At 37.5% G+C, this 25,208-nt stretch overlaps 2 long non-coding RNA genes across 6 annotated transcripts in view; both read right to left on the minus strand.

Annotated features, from left to right (window-relative positions):
- Positions 1-23,356, minus strand: part of LOC122089095 — a 36,871-nt gene extending 13,515 nt beyond the window's left edge. For 2 of the 5 annotated variants that reach the window (XR_006143223.1, XR_006143222.1), the window contains exon 1: positions 17,482-17,782. This is a non-coding gene — a long non-coding RNA (uncharacterized LOC122089095). Of the gene's footprint in view, positions 1-17,481; positions 17,783-21,336; positions 21,465-22,732 lie in introns of those variants that run through there. The other 3 variants (XR_006143226.1, XR_006143225.1, XR_006143227.1) reach the window with 2 other exon arrangements.
- On the minus strand, positions 18,443-20,834 carry LOC122089096. Its single transcript, XR_006143228.1, has 2 exons — positions 20,658-20,834; positions 18,443-19,151 (listed from the first exon to the last, which is right to left on the minus strand). It is a non-coding gene; the product is annotated as an uncharacterized LOC122089096 (long non-coding RNA).
- Positions 23,357-25,208: the final 1,852 nt, after the last annotated feature.

Here is a 25,208-nt window from a genome sequence, read left to right on the forward strand (position 1 = left end):
CTTTAGCTCATTTTGATAGATCCCGGTTTTACATGTCTACTTGTGCATATTTTTGTAGCTTATTGTTGTGAAAGCTCTGCTGTAGTTTGGGTATATTTTATTTCTCATCTTGTACTAGCTGCTTGATTCCTACAATCACTAATTTATTTAATACCCTCGTGTACTTAACCACCATTACTTGCATTCCTCCTTGCACTGCACCCCTAGGTGTTGCATCGAACTTACTGCCTTTATATCTATTCCTTTGGCTGATAAACTTGGAAACCTGAACATTTGTATTTGTTTGGATTATTGCATTGCTTTACTATCCCTGTACTTTATGCTACTTGAGTGTGCACCTTTACTTTATGTGAAAAGTGTTACCATGCTTTAAGTTCTTTTTATCTCTGCTCTTCTTTATATACTTATCTATTACTGTTCTATTTTCCGATGGTAGGCCGTCAGATAGGTAGCTGGCACTGTAATATTTATCGCCATTCTCCTTTGCATGGATCCTTTTGTTTTATGACCTCTTTTTACTCTTGTGATTTAATGCCTTTTCAGCCTCATCCTCCTAGGGTGTCCCTCGCAAGCAACGCACTGTATCGACGCCTGAGTTCGGTGATAAGTAGTCAAGGACATGTGAGAGGAAAGTTCCCAGCCCAGAAACGTAAGATAAGATTAGCATCCTAGAACATTGGATCCTTACGGGGGAAGAGCTTGGAGCTAGTTGATGTTATGAGGAGAAGAAAAATTAATATTGCTTGTATTCAAGAGACTAGATGAAAAGGTAACAAATCTAAGGCGTTAGATGACTTCAAAATTTGGTATGCGGGAGATCAAAGTAATAGAAGTTGTGTTAGGCATTATAGTGGATAAAGATCCGAAGAATGATGTAATGGAAGTCAAAAGAATGAGAGATAGGATCATTTCCATCAAACTAGGGCTGGAGAAAGAGGTTGTTAATGTTATCTATGCTTATGCACCCCAAGTAGGATTGGATGAAAGTATTAAGCAGCAATTTTGAAACCACATGTATAATTTAATACATAGTCTTAATAAGGATGAATCGATTATTATTGGATGTGAGTTGAATGGACATGTTGGGAGAGATATTAGAGGATATGAAGGTGTCCATGGTGGCCACAGGATGGGGGAGAGGAACAAGGAGGGGACCTCTATCATGGACTTTGCGGTAGCTTATGATCTTCCCATTGTGAACACCTTCTTCGCAAAAGGAGAGGGCTGACATTCTAGTCAAATTGATTTCTTCCCAACAAGAAGGGCTAACAGAAGATTGTGTAAGGACTGTAAGGTTATTCCTTGGGAGAGTCTTATTGCCTAACATAGACTGGTAACACTGGATATATGTCTCAACGCACAGAAGTATGGGATGAGGGAACCTATGTACCTTAAGATAAGGTGGTGGAGATTAAAAGGTGATTACCTAAATTCATTTACTAGTAATATGAAAGTGGGACATTGAGGGAGAGACCAATGAAATGTGGACCGATATGAAGACTAGTATTAAGAGGGTTGCCAAAGAAGTGCTAGGGAAAGTGAAGGATAGTCTCCAGGGCCCCAGAGAGAAATGGTGGTAGGATGAGGAGGTCCAAGCAACAATTAAGACTAAGAAAGTTTGTTTTAAGACATGGCAAAGAACTAAAGATGCTGAATATTAGAAGAGATATTGAAGCAAGGAAGATTATAGGGATGGCTAGGATGAAGAAATATGAGGTTCTTTATACCAACCTAGACACAAAAGAAGGGGAAAAAGCTATATGTAATATAGCTAAGATGAGAGTAATGAAAAGTATGGATTTCAAACAAGTGAGATGTATCAAAGATGATGACGGAAGGGTGTTGGTAAGGGATGAGGACATGAGAATATTAGTGTCCTAGTAAATGGAAATAGTGCGAGTAGAAATGATCCAGAAGATGGCTTTGCTTAACAAGACCCTACACGGCATAAATATGTATGAAAGGTTAGCATGCCGAAAGTCAAATAAGCCTTGAGAAAGATGAAAACAAGCAAGACACCAGGCCTAGATAAGATCTCAATAGAAGTGTGGAAAACCTTGGGAATATGTGGCATTACTTGGTTGACCAAGCTGTTTAACAAGATAATAAACACAAGGAAGAAGCCAAATGATTAGAGGAGAAGCAATGTTGTTCCGGTATACAAAAATAAAGGAGATATTCAAAGTTGCAATAATTATAGAAGCATAAACCTAACGAGTCATACTATGAAACTATGAAGCCCGCCTAAGAAAAGAAACTAAGATTTCAGAAAACCAATTTGGATTTATGCCAGGTAGATTTACAACAGAGGCTATCTACCTATTGAAGAGGATCATGGAAAGTCATAGGGCCCACAAGAAGGATCTTCACATGATCTTTATTGACCTAGAAAAAACATATGACAGAGTTCCTAGAGATTGAATCCAGCATGTCCTAGTAAAGAGAGAGGTGTCAAGTACATATGTGAATATAATTAAGGACATGTATGAAGGTGTGGCGACTGGAGTGAAATCTGTGGAAGGTCAAGGCAAGGAATTCCCAATTACGATTGGATTACATTAAGGATCGGCCCTAAGCCCCTATTTGTTTGTGCTTATCATGGATGAATTAACCAAGAGCATTTTAGATGAGGTCCCTTGGTGTATGCTCTTTGTAGATAACATCGTTTTAGTAGATGAGACTAATGCGAGGATTAACACTAAGTTGGAGCTTTGGAGATCACAATTGGAAACAAGAGGTTTAAGATTAGTAGATCAAAGACGGAGTATGTCAAGTGTAACTTTAGCCACTCTATGATGGATAATGATATGGTGAAAATTAAGGAAACAGATATTCCTCAAAGTAATCGCTTTAGATATCTGGGGTCTACCATAAATAAAGTAGGTGAAGAGGATGATATCTCACAGAGAATTAAAGTGGGATGGATGAAGTGGACAAGTGCATCCAGAGTCCTATGTGATCGGTGTATCCCTTTAAAGCTCAAGGGAAAATTCTATAGGATTGTTGTGTGTCCAACTATGATATATAGGGCGAAATGCCGGGCAGTCAAGAAGAGTCATATTGAAAAACTATGTGTAGCTGAGATGAGGATGTTAAGATGGATGTGCGAAAAACCTAGGAAGGATAAAGTAAGGAATGAACATATTAAAGCTGTTTTGGGAGTGGCTCCGATCAACGACAAGCTCTATGAAAGTTGTTTGCGGTGGTATGACCATGTCCAAAGGAGGCTTGAGGATGCCCCAGTAAGGAGGAGTGATCGGAACCAAATTAAAGAAGCCAAAAAGCTAGGTGTAGGCCTAAAATGACCATAGACGAAGTGGTAAGGAATGAAATGCATAGCCTTGGTCATGTCCCCACTATGTCCTTGGATGGATAGAACCTTTTAGAGAGCAAGGAACCAGGTAGCCAACCCCATTTAGCTGAGATTTCCCTAACTTTGAGCTGTGCCTCTTTACTCTTACTTTCATATTACTTTTCTCATCTCTCATCTTCCCATCTCTCCCCTCCTCCACTCCTATTTGGACTTTTTCATTTTTGTTTTTCTATGGATCCATGTAGCCGACCCCATTAAGTTGGGATAAAGCTGAGTTCGTTGTTGTAAGTCAATATTATTTACATGACTGAAAAGGCTAAATCATGTAGAGAATCCTCTTTACATGGACTGTCTAGAAAACTTTATTCTATATAAATTACATAGGAGAAATAGTGAACTAAGCATGACAATGTCTACATGGAACGTGCAGAAATTTCCACATCATTGTTCATTAAATGCAGATTTTACTACATAAAAAAGAACTAAAATTTTCAAAATCTTTCACCTAGCATTCCAAAATATGATTCTCTATTAAGAAAGAGTTCATAAAATCTAGATAATTAATACCCATAAACCAGAAACCAGAAACCAAAAACAGTGGTTTATGTAGCAACCTACTAATTAAGATGTCTATAGCTTATTTCCTTTTACAAGAAAAAGATATGAAATCAGTTGATAAGATTGTAGGTAGCACCTAACTTGGATGTAGGGGGTCAAACGGTTATTTTGTTCTGATTTTGGATTTTTTTAGATTTTACATGTCAGGCCAGACCAAAATTGGATCAATAAGATGTTCATCCCCAAAAGCCAAACCAAAACCCATAGATATTGGTCCACTATTGATATCTTTTAACAGTCCCTTATCAGTCTTTTATTGGTACAGTCCATAGTTAAAGTAGGTACCGCAAAACTTTGTTCAGTACAAAAAGTTAAAATGGTTTAGAAATCGAATGAGATGGTAAAAAAATATGATCAACCATTTAGAGAACAGGGGGAAAAAAAGGGAAAAACAAAAGAAAGAGAGGACTGTACGGGTTTTAAATGTTTGAATTTAAAATATAAAAAGAGAGGACTGTATGGGTTTTAAATGTTTGAATTTAAAAAATATAAATAAAGGGAAAAGGTTCTCTGAACTGATAGGGTGGGATGTAATCTTCGGTGCACCCTATGCCACAAGTTTTTTGTTCATTGAACCCTTTGTTTGCATCTCAATCGTTGAATCTTCTGCTGCTCCAAACCCACTATCTCCATTGCTGCTGCACCCTCTCTTTCCCCACTTTACCGCTGTTATCCACCGCCTCTCCATCTACAAGCATGACAATGATCATATCCATCTCCGTCCGGGGAACTACTGACAGTGGGGGGTTGGAGTTCCAAAGGGTGTAGAGGTGCTGGGCAGCAGTTGCCGAAGGGGTGGTGGGAGTTGGATCATTATCTTTAGATTGAGTGAGAAACCAAATTGCAAATTTCCCCTAAATTGTAGTTGATTTAAAAGTATTATTTGCCCAGAATAACCGATGGCTCAGATAAGGCCAGTGCTAAGATAAGACTGAGCGACTATTGGAAGTGCCCAACTTTTTTATTTTTTATTTTTTATTTTTTGTGAATAGTAAATGCATTTAAAGAGGGGGGCAATATTAGCCCCAAAAGGGGGAATTACAAGCCCATAAAGGACACCAATCAGGGCCCACATGGGCTAAGAAAATTCTACAACCCGACCCGGATGCTGGAACAGAAGAAGGACAAACCAATCAAAACCGAGAAAAGAACTACAAACCATAACACTCTAATCTCAACACAACAGTTCCTAGCCGCCAACACGAAGGAGCACTTCCATAAAAGAGGCAGCCACGGTAGAGGAGCGCTAGCCTTGTGGAGGGCCACAACTAAGTGAGTAGCTGGCCCAGCGGATGGGGTTGTCAAGGCGGCGGGGCGCGGGCCTTTCGAAGGGCAATGACAAAATAGTTGTCGGCTAAGAGCGGGCCCGACAGAGTAGTGTCAAAGAGTCTGTTGCTGATCGGGAGAAAGCTCCAAACCAATAGACTAAAAGGCAGGCTGCCAGCAGCCCAGCGGGCTGGCGTCTAAGGGTGGAGGCCAATGTGGCGAGCAAGCGGATAGACCAAACAAGCCCAGCATCCAAAAGGGCAGGCAGCCTTGAGGGGTTGATGACCAACTGGACAGCAGGCCTAGAGGGAGTGGCGTCCAAAAGGGCTACAGGCATGACGAGCAGCCAACTGAGAGGCAGAATCGGAGCAGACGAGCTAGCGAACAGACGAGCCTGCTGGCAACCATAAAGGCGGACAGCCAAGAGGTCTAATGGTCGACGAGACAGCAGGCCTAGCAGGAGAGCTGGAGAGGTTTCCAAAAAGGGCAGCAGTCCTAGCGAGACGGCAACCAGGTAGCACCTAGCCCAGAAGGGGCCAAAACCATATCATCTACAGACTAAGTAGAGTAGGCAGCTAGTGGGAAGGCGAGTCGAAGGTTGTAGCAGCCTTAACACCGATTGAGATGACCAACACTAGGAATAGAGGGAGAAGAAGGGAAAGGGAGTGGAGGAAGAAGGGAGAGGGAAGTGGAAGAAGGGTAAGAGGGGAGAGGGAGAGGGAGAGGGGGGAGCAGCCCAACCTCAAGGCCAGGCCTTTATGCGGCGGCCAAACAAGGGCTGCTCCTCTATCGCTTAGGGTTTTCGAGAGGACACAAATTCTCCCAACTTTTCTTTACTATGGCTGCAAACAATAAAGAATACCAGGATGATGGGTGTACTTGTTCATTTATCTTCAATATCCTAAAGGGATGCGGAATCCAAATTATTGATCTTGAGGATTCTTCCTGGATTTTAGAATAAACAAGATACACTACATAAACAATCAAATTTTGTGAGGACTTTGAGTGGGGATGGGGAATTGCAAGTGGACAGTGGCAAGGAGAGAGAAATGCAGAAAGGATAGATGTAGTGAAATTCACGGTATGGGTTGTGGAGAGTGCAGCGATGGTGTATCGCAGATGATGTAGCTTGTCTTCTTCACCCTTGCAACTACCCAATCCCACCCCCACCCCCACCCCCACCCCCACCCCAACCTCATGTCCCCTACCCATGTCCTTGTGGTCACCCCAAATTAGATCTTCCCACGCACAACTCGGCTGCTCACCCTCATATATATATATAGATATATTTTTTTTATTATTAGATTTTTCCAGTTTTGGTCCAAATGGTTTGTTTTGGTCATTCTTTTCGGTTGGTTTTGGTCTCTTGGCTATTTCTAAAAACCAAAACCAATATTGAACTTATAAGGAGTTTAATTGGTCAGATTCGATTCGGTCCAGTCTCCTTTTTTACTCTCCTACTTGGATGGATCCATTAAAACAATTTGAGGTAGTTCAAAATCTTCAAATGAATCTCTAAGTTCTATTTTCTTTTTTTTTTTTTTTTTTTTGCTTAAGATCGACAATATATTTAAAAAGAAAAAGAAAAAGGAATGCAAGATTAATGTCCAGGCATTCCCGGACAGCACAAACAAAAAAACAAAAAAAATGATTCGCATATCCACTTTTGGCATTGCCATCAGCAGAAAGAGAACCATCTAAAAGACAACCAAGGAATCAAGGAAACCAATATTTTGGTCTTGTAGCATCCAACTCAATCTCATTAAGAACGTAAGAAGGAGGACAATTCCAACTCAAGGACACTCTAGAGTGGGCAATTTGTTTGGCTAAAATAGATACCACAAAATTGACCTCCCTATGGCAATTTGAAACTCTCTAAGAAATAGAATCCAAGTAAGCTTTGAAGTGAACCCACTTTTGACAGAAGCACTATGGGATATTTTGATTTTAAATACTAGATACAACAGAACTAGCATCACATTCGATCAACAAAAAATCCCAACATGATGCTAGTTCTGTTGGGATATATAAGAAGAGAAGCCGCAAATCGCCAACGCCATATTAGAGCAAAAGATACCACCTATACCTAAATGGCTTGGATTTCTAATAGAGCAACCATCAATATTCTGTGGTTCTATCTAACTCCATATAATTTTGGTTAACAACAATAACAACAACAAAGTCAGCCTTATCCCAATTTTATGAGATCCACTACATGGATCCGTGCAGAAACAAAAAGGAGAGGCAGAAGTAGGAAAAAAAAAATAGAGTAAAAGGAAAGAAGCCCACCAACACCAGCAAGTGTGGTAAATCTTAGCTAAAGAAGTCGACATGGATCATTGCCCTCCAATCAGCTCTATCCAAGGTCATACTTGGAACAAGACCTAGACACCGCATGTCTTTCCTCACTAATTCTCCTATGGTCATATTAGGTCTGTCCCTAGCTCTTTGAACTCCTTCAACAGGAATCAGATCACTCCTCCCTGGGGCATCCCTAGGCCTCTGTTGGACATAGTTGTCCCACCTCAAACGACTTTCTCGGAGCTTATCATTGATTGAGGCAACTCCTTCATAGTTTTGCTGCATATCCATCTTAAACCATGAACATCATGAATTGCATTCTTTCAACTATCCAGTCCAATGCAGGTTTGAAATGTGCCTAAGCCCTCTCGAATGATTTAGGTTTGTCTATTTTCAACTCCATTATCATCTTCCACCAATCTCACAATCATCGCGTATTTTGGTAGCCCAACACTTTATTTCAAACCCATAATGGCCCAAGTCCCAACGATTTAGTCATAGTTCTAGCTATTGAATTTATATTTTACTAATTTGTGATTATTTTCTGAGCATTTCAAATACTTTAAATATATCATGTATGGCACATAGATTAATTTTAAAAATCACATATTTTTATAACTATTTCAAAAAATTCACAAATTTTATTAATTACCTACTGACTAGTCTTGATTTTGCTGGCTCTGGTATCACGTTCCATTAGAAATTTGAAAACTACTAAAGCTACTATAGATTAAATAAAGGAAGCATGTTAAAATTTAACATATGAAAATATGAATAAAAACCAAGCAAGAAAGTTCATAAAATACCAAAAAAAGAAAAAGAAAAAAAAAGATAAGGTAATTAGTGCCCATTAATCAAGGGGTTGATTTTATATTTTTTTTTAACAAAAACTACACCCTATTTTCCTATTGAGACATTAATTAAAGAATATCCTTAATGGTCACCATGAAGGCTAAATGGCTAGTTCGATCTGGTTGAATATTCGTGCAAAAGAAGATACCTTAGGTCCCAACCATTTAATCATAGTTCAACAATAGATAGCAAATATATGTATTACATACTTATAATATGTGTATATATTTGTATGATTGAAAAGATTTTTTTTTACATATTATTCCATCGATACAAAAATTGATGTAGGCTCGGATCATATAGCAAAATTATTTGGAGACCATTGTGTTAAGTTTGTCTCGAATTCTTAACCCGTTTTGAAGATTGACCCGCTCCGACATATTTTGGTGGTGACCCGAATGGGAAGTTTTCTGAGATCTGTGATAGAAGCAGAGGGCTTGGACCAATCCTGGAGCCCATCACTGATCTCGTATGGGGTGCGGGGGGTATAGTTCGACTGGATCGACGGCGACCCGATGGGTCGACCCGCGACTTGGAGTATATAATGTACTATTGCTTGTTGAGAAAGTCATTATATTTTTGGGGTTTTTCGAGCTAGGGTTATAGGGTGAATTTTCTCTCCGCTGCTTGCGTGTAATCTCTTTTCTGTATAGTGAAACATTTTCTTCTTCGCCCGAGATCGTAGCACACCACCCTCGTGTGTGAATTTCGTTAAATCTCTGTGTCGTGCTGATCTTTTGTCTATTTATTTTCGTATTTCTGGGTGTTTGATCTAACAAATTGGTATCAGAGCTTTGGGTTACTTCGATCTATGTCTTCTTCAATGAAATACGATATTGATAGGTTCGACGGCAACATCAATTTTAGTTTACGGCAAGTTTGAATGATGGTTGTTCTTACATAGTAGGATTAGAAGAAAACCCTATTTGGGAAGGCGAAGAAACCTGCAACTATGTCCGATGATGATTGGAACGATTTGGATGATAAAACCTTTTCAGCTATTCAGTTATGTCTTTCGAATGATGTTCTACAGGAAGTTCTCTCAAAGAAAACGGCTGCAGAGTTATGGGTGAAGTTAAAGAATCTCTACTTCACTAAATCCCTCACTAATAGGTTGAGATTGAAGCAACAACTGTATACCCTTCATATGGGTGAAGGTACTTCTATTAAATCTCACATATCTGAGTTCAATTCTATTGTTATTGATTTGAAAATGATAGATGTTAAAATAGACGATGGAGATTTAACCCTATTATTGTTATGTTCTCTGCCCCATCTTATAAGCATTTTAGGGATACCATGATTTATGGTAGAGAGACAATCTCTATTGAGGATGCCAAAACGAATCTACAAAGCAAGCAGAAGATTGATGATGAGTTAACGTCTACCAATGAACCTGATGGTGTTGGTTTGGTAGCTAGAGGGAGAACAAATGAAAGGGGTACAGACGGTGACAAAAAGAAGGCTAGGTCAAAATCTAAGCACAAGAATTTGACCTGCAATTACTATAAGAAAAAATAGACATGTTAAATCTAAATGCTATAAGCTTTTAAATAAGCAGAAAGCAGGTGGTGGTACTCAAAATCAACATAAAAGAGATGATTTTGCAGAAGCTAGTATTGCTGAAGATGAGAGTGACTCTGATATGCTTTTGGTGACTGATGACAGAGTTAGATCACAAGATGAATGGATTATTGACTCTGGTTGTTCCTACTATATGTGTCCCAATCGTGAATGATTCTCCACATACGAATCAGTTCGAGGTGGAGTTGTGTCAATGGAAAATAATGCTTCTTGTAAGACTATTAGAATGAGAATGATCAATATCAAGATGTATGATGACATTGTCAGAACCCTGTCTAATGTTAGGCATGCCTCTGATTTGAAGAAGAATCCCATCAGTTTAGGCACTCTTGGTTCAAATGGGTGCAAGTATACAGCTGAAGGTGGAGTCATAAAGATCAGCAAGGGTGTTCTATTGTTGATGAAAGAAATCAAGGTTGGCAGTTTATATGTGTTGTAGGGTACTACAGTCACTGGGTCTGTTGCAACAACTTCATCATCTATGTCTGAATCAGATGTCACAAATTTATGGCAAATGAGGTTAGGTCATATAAGTGAAAGAGGTATGGCATCACTAAGTAAAAGGGGTTTGTTGTGTGGTCAGAGTACATGAGTAATGGAGTTCTGTGAGCATTGTGTGTTTGAGAAGCAGAAGAGAGTCAGTTTCAGTACTGCTATTCACAGGACCAAGGGAATTTTAGATACATTCATTCAGACCTATGGGGGCCCTCCAGGGTTGCGTCAAAGAGGGTTGGTGCAAGGTACTTGCTTACTTTCATTGATGATTTCTCTAGGAAGGTTTGAGTCTATTTCTTGAAGCACAAAAATGAAGTATTTATCACTTTCAAACAGTGGAAGAATTTGCTTGAGAAGCAGATCGGGAAACAAATTAAGAGGTCGAGAACCGATAATGGCCTAAAGTTCTGTGAAGGTGACTTTAATGAGTTCTGTAAAAAGGAAGGTATTGCAAAACACCATACCGTTGTTAAAACACCCCAACAGAATGGAGTGGTAGAGCGTATGAATAGAACCTTGTTAGAAAAGGCAAGGTGTATGTTATCAAATGCAGGATTGGGCAAGGATTTCTAGGCAGAAGCAGTTAACACAGCAACCTTGTTAGTGAATCGATCTCTTTGCACAACTATTGAATGCAAGACTCCAAAAGAAGTTTGGTTAGGTAAGCCTGTAGACTACTCAAATTTAAAAGTATTTGGATGTCTTGCTTATGCACATGTGAATGAAGGGAAGTTGGAACCTAGGGCCAAGAAATGCATTTTTCTTAGGTATAGATTTGGAGTGAAAGGATACAGATTGTGGTGTCCTGATTCAAAGTCTCCAAAATTTCTTATTAGTAGAGATGTTACTTTTGATAAATCAACTATGTTGCGTCCTTGGAAAGAAGCTCCTGTTCATTGTGATGACGGTCAAGAAAAATCTAGAGAAAAGGTGGATGTAATGCCCCGGCCCCATTAAACCTGAGGCCTATATGCCAAAGAGGACAATGTTGTGTAAGGTTAATAGGGCCGGGGCGTTACAAATGGTATCAGAGCCGACCCCGACAACGTGTGGGGCCACAGCGGGGACACTATGCTGAATGGGGGGAAGTGTAACGACCCAAGAATACGGCAAGTACCAGACTCGCCTGGGAGATCGGTGAGGTGTCCCAACCAAGAATACAGCTAGTACCAGGTGGTTTAGGAGATCGGTGAGGGTGTGCAAACTTTAGTCCCACATCGCCTAGGAAGAGATTCCTGGACTAGTTAATAACCTCTAACCTCCTTAACATGGCACAACGCATTTTAGAGCCTTGAAGCCCATAAGTCAAAGAGGACCATATTGTGCAAGGTTAATGGAACCCCCTCACCGATCTCCCAAACCCCTGGTACTAGTTGTATTCTTGGTGGAGACACCTCACCGATCTCCTAGGCAGGTCTGGTACTTGCTGTATTCTTGGGTCGTTACAGTGGAGTTTGAAATTGGTGGTTCATCTTCAAACAAAGCATAATCTACTTCAGTTCAACTGCCTATTTTTACTGAAGGAAATGATGCTCAAGAGAATCAAGAGGAAGAGCGGTACAATATTGCCAAGGATAGACCAAGGAGGAATATTAAACAACCACAAAAGTATGGGCATGCTGAATTTGTTGCTCATACATTGTTACAGATACAATTGAAAATAGTGAGCCTGCAACATATTTTGAAGCTGTCATTTCAATTGATTCTACAAAATTGTTGATTGCCATGAATGAGGAGATGGAATATCTTCATAAAAATCAGACTTAGGAGCTTGTCAAGTCGAGAACAAGGAAGGAAATTGTTGGCTGCAAATGGGTCTTCAAGAAGAAGGAATCTGTCTCAGATGTTGAAGATGCTAGGTACAAGGCACGTTTGGTTGCAAAGGGGCTATAGTTAGGTATAAGGAATTGATTTTAATGATGTTTTCTCACCTGTTGTTAAGCATAGTTCTATTTGTGTCCTACTTGCTCTAGTTGCTATGCATGATTTGGAGCTGGAGCAACTTGATGTGAAAACAACATTCTTGCATGGTGAACTATAAGAATAGATTTATATGCATCAACCTGAAGGGTTTGTTATTGAAGGTAAGAAGGACCATGTATGCTTGTTGAAGAAGTCCCTATGTGGTTTGAAACAGTCTCCTAGACAGTGATATAAAAGGTTTGATTTAGTTATGGCTAGTTTTGGATACTGCAGGTGTCAATATGACTGTTGTGTTTATTTCAGAAAGCTCTCTGATGGGTCATTCATATATTTGCTGCTTTATGTTGATGATATGTTGATTACAACAAAAGATAGGAATGAGGTTAACAGGTTGAAGGGACAATTAAGTTCTGAATTTGAGATGAAAGATTTGGGGGCAGCAAGGAAGATACTTGGTATGGAGATCAATAGGGATAGAAAAGCAGGGAAGCTGTGGCCATCTCAACAGAAGTACACAGAAGGGATTGAATTGTTTTGGCATGAAAGATACCAAACCTGTAACTCCTCTTGCATCTCATTTTAGACTTTCAGCTGCTCTATCACTTAAGACAGATGAAGAGGTGGAGTACATGTCACGTGTTCCATACTCTAGTGCAGTTGGCTCCGTTATGTATGCTATGGTTTGCACTCGTTCTGACATTTCACAAGCTGTTAGTGTGGTGAGCAGATATTTGTCATGTCCATGTAAAGCTCATTGGGAAGCAGTGAAGTGGATACTTAGGTACTTGAAAGGGACCTTTGGTGTTTGTTTGGAGTTTGGGAGGAATGGTGATAGTTTATCTGGTTATGTTGATTCAAATTATGCAGGTGATCTTGACAAGAGGAGGTCACTCCTAGGCTATGTATTTACTCTTAGAGGAAGTACGATTAGTTGGAAAGCTAATTTACAAGCTACAGTTGCATTATCTACTACTGAAGCAGAGTATATGGCAATGACTAAGGCAATTAAAGAAGCTATTTGGCTTAGAGGTTTGCTTGGAGAACTCAGCATGGATCATGGGGTGACTGTTGTCCATTGTGATAGCCAGAGTGCTATTCACTTGACTAAAGATCCGATGTATCATGAGAGGACAAAACACATTGATGTTCGGTATCATTTCATAAAAAAGATAATTGCTCAAGGTAATATTCAAGTGTTGAAGATTGGTACTGAAGACAATCCAGCTGATATGTTGACTAAGCCTTTGTGTGTTGGTAAGTTCAAGCATTACTGGAACTTACTTGGCATTTGCTATGTTTGAGTTCAGCCCTTTAGAGGGCTATTGGAGAAGATGAAGAATTTAGCTATTTGTTTATTTGTTGGAGTAGAATTCAAGCCAAGGTGGAGATTTGTTAAGTTCGTCTCGAATTCTTGACCCGTTTTAAAGATTGACCCGCTCCGACATATTTTGGTGACGACCCGAATGGGAAGTTTTCTGAGATTTGTGATGGAAGCAGAGGGGTTGGGCTAATAGGCCCAAGCCCGGAGCCCATCAATGATCTCGTATGGGGTGCCAGGGGTATGGATCGACTGCGACCCGATGGTTTGACCCGCGACTTGGAGTATATAATGTTCTGTTGCTTATTGAGAAAGTCATTGTATTTTTGGGGTTTTTCGAGCTAGGTTTTAGGGCAAGTTTTCTCGCCTCTGCTTGGGTGTAATATCTTTTTTGTATAGTGAAACATCTTCTTCTTCGCCCGAGGACGTAGCACACCACCCTGGTGTGTGAACCTCGTTAAATCTCTGTGTCGTGCAGATATTTTGTCTATTTATTTTCGTATTTCTGGGTGTTTGATCTAACACATTGCGACCACCCTATGTAACACCCCGGCCCTATTAACCTAAGCACAATATTGTCTTCTTTGGCTTATGGGTCTCAAGGCTTTAATACGCGTTGTACCATGTTAAGGAGGCTAGAAGTTATCAACGAGCCCAAGAATCTCCCCTAGGCAATGTGGTACAAAAATCTACACACCCTCACAGATCTTTCAAACCCCCTATTTTTTGCCGTATTCTTGGTGCGAACAATTCACCGATCTCCTAGATAATTCTGGTACTTTCTGTATTCTTGGGTGTCACATTCTTCCCCCCTTTGGGCACAACATCCCTGCTGTGGCCCCACACGCTATAGGGGTCTGCTCTGATACCATCTATAACGCCCCAGCCCTATTAACCTTAGCACAATATTATCTACTTTGGCCCATGGACCTCAAGGCTTTAAATGCATCATGCCATGTTAAGGAAGCTAAAGGTTATCAACTAGTTTAGTATTCTTCCCTTAGGCAATTGGGACTAAAGTTTGCACACCCTAACTAATTTTCCAAACCCCCTGGTACTTGTTGTATTCTTAGTGGGGACACTTCACCGACCTCCCAGGCGGGCATGGTATTTACCGTATTCTTGGGTGTCACACCCTAAGTTGCCACAAAGGTCTGATCGTATTAAGGCCTACAAGGATGGCTTAAGAGCTAGTCTTAAACCACCGGACCAAGGAAGAACTAGCCAATGAGGCCAACCTAGCTCGATTTAACCCAACTTGTGCATGAAATAGCTAAGTCCTTAATGGATTTCCACCTCAACCCTCTTTAAACCATGCCCTTATAGTGGATGTGGCAGTTTCTCATTGGTAAGAATCCTTTTTCTAGAGTCTTCTCCATTAAAATATTGGTCAATAAGAAAGCAGTTGGTTGCTAAAGCTGTTAAAGCAAGGTAAAGTGTTCAATGAGGGAAGAAAAGAGGAAAGAGAATTAGTGGGATTTTTCTACCATTTAATTTTTTGTTTTGTTTTCTCTTAAGCAAAGATCCTATGAAATCTTAGCCTTAAGATGTTAGGGGTAGAAGCTTGGATTTAAGGATTTAATTTGCTTATAAAAGGCCACCAAAAGCAGTAAATTTTGAATGAAAATTTCTTAGTGCATTTCTCTTGAACCTTGAAGAGTTCTCTTTGAAAGCTATAAGATTTTCACTCATTCCTTAAAGAATATAAGCTTTCTCTATCCTCTTTGCATCCTAGAAGAGTTGCAAGACCTTTGGTGTTGCAAACACATCCTAGAAGAATTGAGTTTCAAAGAGGTTAATAATTATAGTGTTTTTCTGAGACAACAATTGTCATCAAAGTTGTAGAGCCGTGTGATGTAGATAAGTCAATTAATGGGCTTATTTTATTGCAAATACGTCTTAGGTTGGGTTATGTATGTGTTGGGCCTTGGTTCCCATGAGTTTTCTTTGTGATGGGCCACTTTAATGAGCCTAAAATATGGGTAGAAAGTAGGAAAACGGGATTTAATTCATTAACTTAGATATAGTCCTGTTTTGAGTCTATTTCCTTTATTATATCAGTTTTAGTCAGTTTTTCCCTATTAGTGAATGATAAGTTAATTAATCATACTCCATGTTGGAGTTCTAGTCCTAATCCTATTTCGAGTCCAACTCCTATTATGTAATGTCTAGTCCTACTTGGAGTCTAACTCCTAGTTATGTTATGACTGCTAGTCTGCTCTCTTTATGTATAGGAGCTAATGTACTCTAATTACACATATTTGAAAAAAGATGAATTGAGTTTGAATGTCTGAGAGCTTGAGGGTTGTGTGATTCTTCTTCTCCCCCCCTTTCTTTATGCGATCTCTCTCTTCTCCTCTATTATGAATCTAATCAAGGAGCTACTGTTAAGGGTTGTTTAGAAGGCACGATAGGATTACTCAATCCTCTTCTTGAAGTTGTTCAGATCACCTAGTTGTTGTTCTTGCAGAAATATTCCGATTCTCTCTCCTATGTCTAAAAATCAAGAAGGTAAATATCTTATCAACCGTCCGTCAAAGTTTCTCAATTTTTTAGTTTTTGTACACTCCCTAAGGGCTACCTAAGCCCAAGAGTGTAGCTCAATTGGAGTCCTACAGATCTGGCCGCACCTCTCTCTCTCCAACCATAGTGCAGGCCTCTCTCTCCTATCGGGTTGGGTTTTGGGCTGGTTTTGCTTCTGCATTGCTATTGTATCCTTGGGGGCTTATTTGATGGTCTTATTCTCTTGTTTCCTGGTCTTATTTTTCCTGTTTGGAGTTTATAAATTGTGGTTGTTAGTTTCATGTAATCTACTCCTACATTACCATGAGTCCCTGTTCAGTAGGCTTTGGAATCAAGTCATTCCAACTTATATTGAATAAGACATCATCATATTAATGAAGTTGCACAAAACTGAAAATTCTGCACTTCTTGTGCTTGTGTTAGGACCTTTTTAATTTTACTCTCCTGCATTGATTTCAGCAGCTTATCCTGAGGCTAGCACCACTGCCCGAGGTCCTAATGTTTTGGGGTGTAAGAAAATGTTATCATATATAAAGTACGGCTGTTACAAGTGAAGTAAAATTAAATTTTTATTGGTGGTGATGAAAATAAAAGTTAACAAGATAAAACTAACAAAAAAAAAAAAAAAAAGGAAAAAGACTAATTTTTCATTTTTCTTTTTATTTTCATTTGATGAGTAACCAGAATGCATTCTTAGCTGTGAAACAGGACATTGTTTGGATAACTATTTATATAAAATGCATTACTGAGTAGAGAATGTTCTTTCTACCAAAAAACAACAAAAAGTATCTAATATTCAGACATTTCATCAAACACCTAATGGATAAGATTTTTCACAAATATAGAACAGAAATTCATATCAACAGGTTTCAAACAAAACTATAACAGACCAAACCATATACAACGAATGATATTTCTAATTATGGGTAAGATGAATATGAAAACCATGTCTTCTCCACAACTAAACAATAATCCATAAGGATAAACAAGAAGAAGGGGAAAAGAGGGAAAGAAAAAAGTGGAGTGTGGAGAGCGGAAGTGACGAATTCTATCAGATTTTAAACTTGACGATATGAATTCAAACAAAATAAAGGATTCATCGCCAGGTCCTTTAAATTTGAACTTCAACCATTTCTTTAGTAGGTGTCCAAAAGTACTCAACGTTCAAACATATCTTTCATGGGTTACGAAATTAATCTTTTGGCAGAATTCAATCCGTACAGCAAAGCCAGAAAAAGTGTGTGAATCAAGCATGAAACAAAGTAAATGAAGATAACATGGAACTCACTCGCTCGGTAGCTAACTCTTCTCCGCCATGGTCGTCCGTAAACCCACTCACAGGTTCTTAGACGAATTGGGTATCGAGTACGACAAGCAGGTCAACTGCGTTGTCATCAAACATACGGCTTTGTTCACATCGACCTTCATAAGGAAGCTCTTCGATGCTGTGGCTGCGGAGGATTTGATCGTGAAACAGGGGATGGTTTCTGGTGTGGTCACTAATTGGGCTCTGGTGAAGCCGCTTCTATGGAAACGAGAATGCAGAATGGGGCTTTTAGGACGTTCCAAAACAAGCCTCATTCTTGAGCCGTTCTTGGGTTCGATTCTTACTCAGAATGTGTTCTAATAATGCGTACCAAACACAATCTAAAAATTTTCTGTTTTTTTTATTATTTGGTTTTACTTTGTCCTGAAAAAAAGATAAATAAATAAATGAGTTGCATATTATTTTGTCAAAGGGAGAAAGAACACTACCCTGCCAACGGCCATTGGGAGAGTACATTGGAATATCTTCAGCCCATGGTGGATCAGGGTAGCACAATCTTTTCGCATCCTATTTTGTCTAGGCGTTTTTTATACCAACAGGTACGTACCATTCTTTATTCATTTGAAGAAAATTTATCAATTTTCTTTTCATCTTAAATACATAAAATATATTACATTTTGTAAGTATAATGTAATTTTTAGGGTTGTCAATCCACCCCCTCCAAACTCTCAAAGAGCATAAAAATTCAATCTATAACAGTAAATTAGATGTTCTAAAACCTAAAATATGGGTCTTTTTGAATAATTAAAGCTCAAAATTGTACTTTTGACTTCAAATTAAAATCTAGCCTACTAGTTAAGTAGTTCCTATCATTTTATTATGATAAGTTAAAAAGAAAAACTTCTGGTAAAATAATAAGTAAATTAGTGCTCTCACAATCATAGGATCTATAGACCAATGGACGATAGTAGGCATGCCAAGATTCAAACCCATAATCAATTGACTCAAACGGTGATAGGTTGAAGACATTTTCACCGCTAGGCTACCAACTCCATTGATACATGATTGACAGTGGACTAAAAAAAAAAAATGGAGAAGGGTCAAGATCCTTCAACATTTAATAAAGTTAACATACTCAACATTGTTCACCAAAAAAAAAAAAAAACTCAGCATTCATTAAAGTTAACTTTGAACGTGGAGTTAATAGCATACTCAAACATTCAAAAAAACTTTTCGCAGCTTTTCCAATAACAATATCAAAATCTCCAAGGTTTAAGATCCCCGTCAACAAAAAACAAATTGATGGCCTCCACTTCACCCCTATCTTCATTAACAAACTCAACATTCAACAAAGCTATTGGCAGCTTTTCCAATAACAATATCGAAAGCTCCAAGGCTTAAGATCCTTGCCCACAAAATGCAAATTGATGACGGCCTCCACTGTACCGCATACTCAACATTCAACAAAGCTTTTGACAGCTTTTCCAATAACAATATCGAAAGCTCCAAGTTTTTTTTGAGCTAGCGGGAAGTACTTCACCAACATCACTGGCTGTTAGTATTTTTTTCAGGTAAATTCTAATACATAAGATCCCATCAATTTGATTGCCTTTTGTCCACAACTCCATTCAGAAGAGCTCATCCATTTGCTTGCCTCGTTCTGAAATGGGCCATTTCTCCCTACCTACTCTCTGTCAAAGAAATGCAAGGAAAAAAATGAAAGTAAGGGAGGGCTGGAAAGAAATAGGGATTTTTACAAGGAAACTCAGTGAACATAATACACAGTTCCACAGTTAGAAGTGTAGGGGTAAAAAACAAGTATCAAAGTTCGAATAGAAGGTAGTAGAGTGAAGGTTGACGTGGCCTTGGATGGAGAAGTCATGGTCTAGATTAGTTACATGAAAAATAACATTGTCTAATATTCAATCAAATACCATCATGTGTTGGCATGAATTTCATGTATGTCGACTATGCAGACCTACGTACAATACTCTTAACAACTACTATACACTGTCCCATAGCAACGGATTTTCAAAGTCATGATTATCCACAAGGCAAACCTCGATATGGATGAAACTCGACTAAGTAATAGACTTAGTGGTTTACCTATCTATAAAATTTGGCTCATCTAATATGCCACTTAGTAGCTATTGACTTCTAAAGTAGGCAGCTTCTACCACCCATGTGTTTGATTTGGGATCCCATAAAGTTATACCGAGGGTGCTCAATAAATATAATCCTAGTTTTTTTCTTCATTGAAGTTTACCACAATAACCATAAAAAAGAACCTATAAATAGGTGCCAATACAAGAAAACACATTTATGATGACGGTCAAAAGATACTACCGTCATCAAATATAATATTTAGGACGTTAAAATGGATACCTTTGCCTAATACATTTATGATGACGGTATTATTATACTGTTGCCCAAAAAAATTTCAACGAATCATTTTATAATGATGGGTTAAATTTATATGTTACAAAAAATTATTTAAGGCAACGGAATTTTTTAATACCGTAATGAAATAACATCTAAGACAACGGTAAATTTTTTACCATCGCCTAATATCAATGCCAATATGATTTATAATGACTATAAAAATAATACTGTCACAAAATACTATTTTGGACGACAATTATAATTTCCCCGTCACCGAAAAGAATTGGGCTAGGGGTAGACAGCAGTAGTTAATATACAATCATGGAATATAATTTACTTCTTGTCGCTAATTAAAGATATAACAACGGTAAAAAAATATTATTGTCATTAATAAAGTTTTACAATGACAGAATAAAATATACCGTTACCGAAAGTATAAGACATGGTTTATTAATATTACTTTATAGCAACAAGTAATAATTATTGATCACCATACCTATATCCACCCAATAATCTGGTATTATCTGGGGCCAACCCAATAAAGATTCCAATGTCTAGTGTTTGTGGCAGTCTAGGATGGTTGGAATCCTAATCTAGGATGCTCTAGGAAGCTTGGTGGGACTCCTACGGTCCTACCTGTCTGAAACCGTCCCTATTTTTTATAACACTGTAGTAAATTATTGGTCTTTGTAAACATGAAGTCAACCTAGATATCAAAATACAATTGGGAAAAAAAAATCTAAAGAAAGATAAAGATAGTATATATATATATATACTGTAGAAAAAAATAATAATAATTGCAAATGAATACTAACCTTCAATTGATGGCTGGACATTTATAAATCTCCCCGCATTTTCCTATGATAAATGTAAATACAAAGAAATGTCAACTTGCATCTAGATTTAGCAAGAAATATGATCATGATAAGAAATGTGACAAAGAACACATGGGAAAAGTCAAACAAAGTAAGAAGAAAGTAGAACTCCTTTACATTTTAGATCATTACAACAATAAATACTAATGACCGAAGTTAAAGGTGTCATTTAATTAATTCTCATAGTTACAGCAACAAACATAACCTTATTCCAACTAAATGGGGTCGGCTACATTGATTCAATAAGGAAAAATGAATATAAAAAAACAACAAAGATTTATCAATTATCAATTTGAATGAAGAAATACATAGTGTAAGTAGTTTTAATAAATGTTAGTGGAATCTAAGGTAGTCAAGTCGTAAGTTGGATTCTATAGGATAGTTTCAAAATCCTTTGGACTATAAATTGGTAAAAGCCTGATCTGATAACTATTTTATTTTAAGTCTTAAGTCTTTTTAATATGTAAAAAATCTCAACTACCAATTTAAATGAAGAATTACAAGTTTTAAGTGAAGTTTCGGTATTTATCTTTACTCTATTTTTCTGCCTTTTGTTCTCATAGACACTTGAAAGAAAATACACAGCAAAGACTGATGCCCTCATGTTATATACCTGGACCTGGTAAATCATTGATCCGATAGTAAATGCTTTTATATTTTGCTTCATGTGTCTGATCAAGCGTTTGAAAATAGTGATCTTCCATCTCCTCTCTTGTCAAACATTTGCAATGTTCTGATAAATTCAAGCTGTAAGGAAAAGTCCACAATGAAATATGTTGAATAAGAACATAATCTTTTAACAAATTATAGGATTTTGACCATCACAAGGTTCTTTTATGTGCAAAAGGGGGGGGGGGGGGGGACCTTCATAGCAATTGTTCTAGATCAAGCGGAAGAGTTGGGATCAGATATAGTTGTATTATCAAATGCTATGAAGGTTGTTGAATTAACTAACAATGCTCATTGGATTTTATCATAATCTTATTATCAGTCACTTTAACACCATTATAAATTTTTTTATTATTAGTTTAGCAAATATCTTTCAACTAAATAAATAAACGAAGAATAAATGATAAGAGAAATAATAAATTCATAAATACTTGAACATTAGATAACGATGAAATAATACCTAATTTTCATCTATATCTTGTTGATCTTACCAATATTTAATATAAATAAAATACTATGCAAGATGTTGTCTGCTAGAATTTAGCACATGTTGGATTCACCTTTCTTTTGTGTTTCTTTCATATTTTATGTTTCTTTTATCTAGTAACGTATTATCTCCGTAGAAGATACTCAATGAACTTACAATAATGAAAGAATCAGTATAACTATAATAGTGTCATAAAACTAACGAGGGAATATACATGTCAACCATAAAAATATCTACCTAAATTGAAATAAAATTTAACTAACTAATAGACAATATCCACTCCCTTCCATAAGATAAATCTTACTTATTTGCATTTTTTTTTGATTTTGTAAAATGGCAAATGCACTTACGCATGAAATTGATGGGTAGGACATTCTTACATGATCAGAAATAGAGAAAATTAGGATTAGACACAAATAATACAAATATCAAAAATTTTGAGAAAAAAACCCCATGGAAAAGAATTCTTCATTGAAATCTAAATCATTGACAAACGGTTGATGGAGAAGCAAGGGAGCCACATAGCAGATTCCACCAAGGTGCTTGATATCTACTATAATTTAATAAATATTAAATTCCCTCTTTTTTGGTGTTTTTGTCATATTTTTCTATTTCTTTAAGTAATGCATTATTTCTTTCTTTACATTTTCTCTTACCGCCGGAAAAGACGCACATTGCACAGACAATAATGAAGTAATCTATGCCGCTAGAAACGCTAGAAAAGCATCATATAATTAAATAGGGAACGCAACCACAAACAAAAATAGTAACCTAAATTGAAATAGAATTTAACCAACTGATAGGCAATAGTTGAACCAAAAAAAATATATATATATCAAATTTAGGAAAAGAAATTTACCTAGAAAAGGAATTTCATGAGGAAGAACTATTCATTGAAATCTAAAACATTGACAGACAGTCGATGCAGAAGAAGGAAGGGCACCCATAGAGGACTCTATCAAGTTGCTTGAATAAAAAAATGATAGTGGAGAAACATGTGTGAAAACCTATGCTATTTATAATTAAACAAAGAATGGTGCTCGATCTTTATGAAAAAAAAAAAAAAAAAAAGAGTGCCGACTGCTTGATCAATACATTTAAGGAATATGACAACACACTAACAAATCACCACAAATTCAGCGATTTACTATATATTCCCAAAGAGAAAAATAGATTCACTGTACAGTGCCAAAAGAAAGATAGTAGATTGGGGTACAACTATGAACATATATAAACAGTTGGCAAAAGATATTAGATTGGGGTACAACTGTTCACAATTGGCTAAAGATAGTAGATCGAGGTACAACTGTGAACAATTGGCAAAAGAAATTATATTGGGGTACAACTGTTAACAATTGGCTAAAGACAGTAGATCGAGGTACAACTGTGAACAATTGGCAAAAGATAGTAGATCGAGGTACAATGGTTAATAGTTGGCTAAAGATAGTAGATTGAGGTACAACTGTTAGCAACTAGCTTGAGGGTAGTGTATAGTGAGACTGTAGCTCCTAGAAGGTTTCTAAGATCTCTCCCCCCCAACCCCCACCCAAAAAAAAGAAAAAAAAAAGATACTTAATCCTAGATATATTATGATTGATCTTGTCCTTTGAAAAGGATGAGGGAGAAAGCATCTTCCCTCATTTAACATGTGTCCCTACCCAAAATATGATTCTTTATAAAGAAATATTTCATTAATATCTGAAAATGAACTAATAATACCCATAAAGCAGTGGCTTATTTAGCAACCTACAAATTAAGATGTCAATAACTTATTTCTTTTATAAGAAAAAGATATGAAATCAGTTGCTTAGATTGTAAGTGGGGATTGAATTCCTCTATGTCACAACATGGCTTCTGGCGTGCATCCAATGGTCAGAAACGCTTAGGCACGAAGCTTAAGGCGGTACCCACAGCCCAAGGCATTTCTGGATCTCAGACGCTCTGTTGTGCCACAGAGGATCCAAGTCCATATCTAATTTGGATGTAGGGGTGTTATGAGGTTAGTTTGTTCCAATTTTGGATTTATTTATTTATTTATTTATTTTTTTCACTTTTTACATATGAGGCCAAACCAAAATTGGACCAATGAGATGTTCGGTCCACAAAAGCCAAACCGAAACCCATAGCTATTGGTCTGCTATTGATATCTTTTAACTGTAGTTTATAGGTCTTTTTTGGCACAGTCCATATTTTGTTAAATGGGGAACCGCAAAAAATGTAACTTAAATTTGTTCGGTACAGAACATTTAAAATTGTTTATAAATTGAATGGCATTGTAAAAAATATGATCAAACATTTTGAGAACGGCAAAAAATAAAAATGGATAGTGCAGATTTTAAACCTTTAGATTTAAAAAATATAAGAAAAGGCAATAAATACAAAAAAAAAAAAAAAAAAAAAAAAAAAAAAAAATAATGTAACTGACAACCATATTGATTGGGTGTTTCATTTTACATTTCCCCAACCCTAGCTTTGAGTTTGAGTAAGTTTAGACTAAGACAGAATGAGATATGAAGTGATGCATGGATGAGATGTGAATGGATAAATGGGACATTTTGACATGAGGCTATGAGGTGGTCACTCATGATGTTGGAACCTCACATTGAGTCATGGTAACCAGAGGTTTCAAGTCGAGTAAAAAGGAGGGGTTCAAATCCTTTGTGGTGAGCGACCAGTGGCATTGGGGATTCAACAGCTGAAAGGGTCCCACACACCAGCTGTTGGTCCTCATTATCACTCACTGCCTCATCGCAGAGGATTTTTATGCAAAAAGGAGACCACTCTTTACACTCATAACAGCTAGTGTGTGGAATCACATTAGTATAATATGCGTTTTAAATAATTATGGTTATGTCTCATCTTGTATCATGTATATAAGAAGACAAAAGGTGTAAAAAAATGTTGATTTTACCAATTTTTTTGTTGATTTTTTTCCCAGTTTAGGTCCATATGGTCATTCTCATCAGTTGTTCTGGTTTGTTTCGATCTCATAGTGTTTCTAAAATCCAAAACCAATACCGAACTGATAAGGAGTTTTATCAGTTGGTATCAATTCAATCCGATTGATTTTGGTCAGTTTGATTGCTTCGGTCTCATTTTTTAGACGGACTAGGAAGGAACCTTTTTTTTTTTTTTTTTTTTTTTGGGGAAGGGGTGGGGGGGTAAAACTTGGACAGAACCATTCAAATAGTTTGATGTGGTTCATATGACTCACTATGTTTCTATCTAGTTCAATCAGATTTTTCGTTAAAAAGTAACTGAAAGGCAGTGTAGCTCTGACACCAATGCATTGATTAATGTGAGCACTAGTAGGATGGCTTTCATGAGGGTTGAGG

This window comes from Macadamia integrifolia, chromosome 9 (assembly GCF_013358625.1).
Source record: "Macadamia integrifolia cultivar HAES 741 chromosome 9, SCU_Mint_v3, whole genome shotgun sequence".
NCBI classification, from domain to species: domain Eukaryota; kingdom Viridiplantae; phylum Streptophyta; class Magnoliopsida; order Proteales; family Proteaceae; genus Macadamia; species Macadamia integrifolia.